Here is a 4,893-nt window from a genome sequence, read left to right as displayed (position 1 = left end):
ACTTTTATATTTGCAGAGTGTTTCTGATTCTTTTTTTCCTTCTGAACTCCTTTTATTAATTACTATTGACTTTAATAGCAACATAAAACTTTTAGAGCTGGAAAAGACCTTAAAGACCCTTTAGTCCAACTGCTTCCCATTATAGGCAAGGTTTTCTGTCTCATTAGCAGCAGAGATGAAATTATCACCCAGGGCTTGTAAAGCCAAGGGGAGACTAAATTTGTATATAGCAACAAGATCTCTCTCTTTATATACAGGGAACCTAGATTGAAAACAGATTGAAGTGTGTTTTCGAGTTGGTCTGGGGGCTGTTCTTGTATTTAGAACTCAGAAAAGCCTTCCAAAAGAGTATAACGTTTCTTAGAAAGCCTGGCCTCAGACCAGCACCCAACACATCTGCTGGCTGATACTTTATCTTTTCAAGATGCATAGAGTACACCTTGCTCCCCTGGTAGCACCTGAGTGTAAGATGATGTAAGAGAATACCAAAGATTAGTGATGTACCTGGGACAGCACACTACCCCTGAATTCCTCATCTTCTCTCAGTGACAGAAGAGAAGGCACTCATGGTCCCCCCACTGTCTCTGTCTCCTCAGCTTCCTCATTTGTGAGATGCCAAACTACACATTCATAGGGTCGGAGTGAGGATTTTATGAAGTCACACATGGAGAGGGCTTAGAACAACACCAGGCACATGGTAAACACCCATTCAATATTAACTATATTTAACATTCTTCTTGTTAGCACTACCTTGGAGCTCTGTTTGGGACAGTAGCATCTATCAAAGCCAGATAGTTTTCTGCTTTTAAACCTAATATTAAACAAGGACAAATTCTACTTCTCACAGATAGGCAGGATGCATGACAGGGGGTAGTATGGCAGGCCAGGTCTCACTAGCCCAGGCCTCCATAATAACTGTTTCAGCACTGACTGAGTGGTGACATTAACTATTAAAAGCTGATAGAGCCAGTGCCCTTATTCAAAGGCTGGAATATAACAAAAGCACACCAAGAGTTTTGCCCAGGCCTTTTCTGGGCCTTGAAGAATGACAAGATAACAAAGGAATTCTTAACAGGACCTGTTTAGGATTAAACAAATTTTTATTGGGGATCTGAAGAAACTCCCCAGACCTCCACAAAAATGTTTTATTGGGGCTTCTAAAGGAACTCCCCAAACCTCCATGATTTAGCAGGAGACAAGATAAGCGTAATAACCCTGGCAGCTGGACCCATCTAGATTAAATAAATTTACTGAGGCTCCAGAGGAAGGTTTTCAAAACTCAGACCTTAGTTATAGATTAGAAGGAGTTAATCACTTATGTCTTTAGATGAATGCACACCTACACATAGACATATAGCTTAGAAGGTATATAAGCTCTGGAAAACTTTGTAATTTTGAGTTGATCTGGCGATATTTTCTCAGCCTTCTCCCTGTACCTGGTTACAGAAATAAACTCTCTTCTTTCCCAGTTCACCTGCATCTCATTATTGGGCTGTGAGAATAAGCAACCCCATCCTCATTTTGGTCAGGGAACAGTAGTACATTCTTCAAATTTCAGGCCAGGCTTTATGTCTGAACTGATATTTGACTGCTCCAAAATTAGACCTTGCAGTGAATGCAGTGATCCACCACCTAGATTCTGTAAGAGTTAAAAAAAGAGGAAAGAAACATAAAAAGTGCCTCGACAGTCAAAGACAGATTTATTTCTCCAAAGTAAACCTGAGAGGGGCTTCTGGCTGATGTCGGTCAGGAGCATTCTCCCTTACAGACTAAGAGTACATATTGGTGTTAGGGTGAGAGGGCTTATCACAAGCTTGGAATGTTTCTGTGTCAGGGAGAGGCTTATGGCAGGGTTGGAATATCTTTGGGTGGTGGAGAGGTTATCTTGGGGCTGACATATTTCCAGCCAAAGAGGAGGTTATCTCAGGGCTGACATGTCTCTGGTTGGGGAGGGGTCTGGAATGTTACTGGTCAGAGATGTTATTTGTGGTTTATGGTCATGCTGACCTTAGCGATTAGGCTGATGCCCTTTAGATTTCAGCAGTTTTTTGATCAAGGTGAAACTTAAAATGATGGTACTTGTCCAAGATGGTGATGCTCTTGCTCTGTCAATCCAGATACTGCAGTTATAAAAAGGATGAGGGGCAGCGTGTTCTTTCTGGCTACTCCCTGCTGATGAGGGGACAGAGCGTTTTCAGGTCTCAGATTGATTGCAGGAGTAACACCATTTGTAGATGTTTTGGGGTAGTTGTCTGTGAAATGGCCATGATCCTGTCAGTTAAAAATCTTTGAAAAAGGTTAATTAGGCAGAGTAAGAATATTAGTCCTAGGCTTATTATTAGGAGAAGGCCCAGGAATGGGATGACTCATGCTATGATTTTGTTTTTAAACCAAGAATCTATTTGGTTGTTTTGGTTTTTCCTTAGTTTTTTAGCCCTTTCTTTAAGTTTTTTCAACAGCGTCTCTTACTAAGCCAAATTGGTTGAGATAGAAACAACATTCCTCACCTAATGAGAGGCAGAGGCCCCCTGTTTCAGCTGTTATAAGATCTAGTCCCCATCTGCTTTGGAGGACTACACCAGCCAAGGAGTCTAGTTGGTCTTGGACTCTTACAAAGCTTTGGGCTATATCTTCTAATAAGTGCTGTAGTTCTGTTGAAAGAGCCTTAAAGTATGTTACGGAGGTGGCTAATCCGCTCACTCCCAATCCAAGTCCAGAGGTTATACCCAAGGTGACCATTAAAGGAATGACGTGGATAGCCCTTCTTTTCCTAACATACTGGACGGATGGCATGGGCAAAGGTTGATCAGGAAGAATTAGTCCAATGGAGGGAGATAGATAAACTATGGTACAGGTTCTGGTCCAGTTAGTGGGGAGACAAAGATATGTGTTGGTGCCACACAAAAAGAACCGGCCTTTGTTGTAAATACAGGCAGCAATATGGAAAGAGAGTAAGTGAATTAAAGATGGTATGTTTTTTTCTTTCCTGTGGTTCATTGCTCCAGATGGATAAGGAGGAGGCCAGGGAGACACTTACTACAGTAGAGACATAGGAAGAGTTATTTTTTACACATTTAGTGTGATTGGACATTGCACCATTGATATTGAGACATGGAAAAAGGTAGGCCCCAGAGACAGCACATGTTAGGCTGGAGGCATTGGTCAAGGGAGAGATCATAAAACAAGCCAGATGTAGAAATGCTTTGTTTGCTTCAGGTGATACTTGGTAGTCAACTCGGTTAGTCTGATGGTCAGGGGGGTGTATAATAATGATAACGCAGTTGCATTGGCTAGGCATTAAGGATCACACAGGGAGATTTCCCTCAGAGGCTGAAAAGCAAAGTGAGGCTTGTTGTAAAAGGAGGGTGCGTTTAGTTATAGGCCCTTTAACAGGAGGGCCTTGGGGCTTAAGGCATTGTAGGGGGTTGTAATAAGTTTGAAATAATTTGTTAGCTGGATTGGCCCTGGAGGTAGGATAATTGCCAACCAGGGTGTCAGCTCTTTCAAAAAAGGAAGCTTCTTTTTGGAGTTTATAAATTAGGGTTATGCTCCCTGTTAAAAGGTCATGAAGGGGTGCAGGAAGGACTGAGTAAGCTGAGGAAGACAGCTATAAGCACATCCAGCATTCTGGAGCAAAGGAAGAATTTGCTTGCAGCAAGAGGGACTGTGTAAGGTTTATAGAGCGTTCGAGCTTGAGAGCAGTGAGGAGTGGTTGTATTGGTGAATTTGATGTACTTAGGGAATTTATATTGGAAAAAAAAAAAAAAAACCAAAAAACAAGCAAAAAGAGAAAAGAGTTACCTGGGTAGGAGTAAAGTCCTGGAAAATTCCTTCAAGCCATAGGTCTCATAGAACAGTAAGGAGCTGATCAAGATACATAATGGGAGTTTCATAAGGGTACCACTGAAGGTCTGTAGCAAGGTTGGTTAGGAAGTGGTGAAAGTTTGGGGGAGAAAAATATTAGAAAGATACATAAGCGGTTTAAATGAATTTCTTTTCCTTTTCCTCTGGGCTTTGGGTGAGGTGAAGGGAAATGGGTCCTGAGGAGACATAAGAGAAGGCTGAAGGGATTTTAGATTTGGTTGTTTGGGTATGTGGTGAAGGGAAGTCAGTTTTCTTGAGAGAAGTATAATGAATCCAGTTAGGGAGTCCCTGCAGTTTTGCTGCCATGGGTGTGGTAAGGATGATCTGGCAAGGTCCCTTCTATTTAGGTGTGAGGGGAGTATTAGGGGTAGGGCTGGGACCTTTTACCAGGACCCAATCTCCTGGCTGTTGGAAGGGATTAGAGGAGTTGACTACAGGTTGTGGCAGGTATTTGTCAGCATATTCCCAAATGAAATGGCAGACAGTATGTAGAAGAAGGCAAACGGGAGGAGTTGGTTGGGGTGGTGCTTGGCCGTGAGGTGGAACAAAGGGGGCGAGTGGTCTCCCACACATGAGCTCAAAGGGACTGAGCATTAAGGGCTTACGTGGGAGTGCCCAAATTTTTAGGGGGGCCAAAGGTAAAAGTGTAACCGAAAGTAAAAGTGTAACCCAGTCTTTATGTGTTTGGAGTGAGTGAGTAGCTGGTGAGGTGTTTTTTGAATGCCATTCATTTTTCAACCTTTCCTGAAGATTGAGGTTGATAGGGGATGTGTAGCTTTCAGGTGATTTGTAGAGCTTGTGCAAGTGTTGGAATAATTTGAGAGATGAATGCAGGACCTTTGTCAGATTGAAAAGAAAGAGGCACCCCGAACCTGGGGATGATTTCTGTTACTAATTTGGAGGTTTCAGTAGAAGCCCATTTGTTGGTTGTGGGAAAAACCTCGATGCATCCCAAAAAGGTATCAACCAATGCTATAAGAAATTGAACCTTTTTAACTGGGGTCATATGGGTAAAATCAATTTGCTAAT

Source organism: Mandrillus leucophaeus, unplaced genomic scaffold (genome assembly GCF_000951045.1).
Source record: "Mandrillus leucophaeus isolate KB7577 unplaced genomic scaffold, Mleu.le_1.0 Scaffold209, whole genome shotgun sequence".
NCBI lineage: Eukaryota > Metazoa > Chordata > Mammalia > Primates > Cercopithecidae > Mandrillus > Mandrillus leucophaeus.
Note: the sequence above shows the minus strand (reverse complement) of the source record.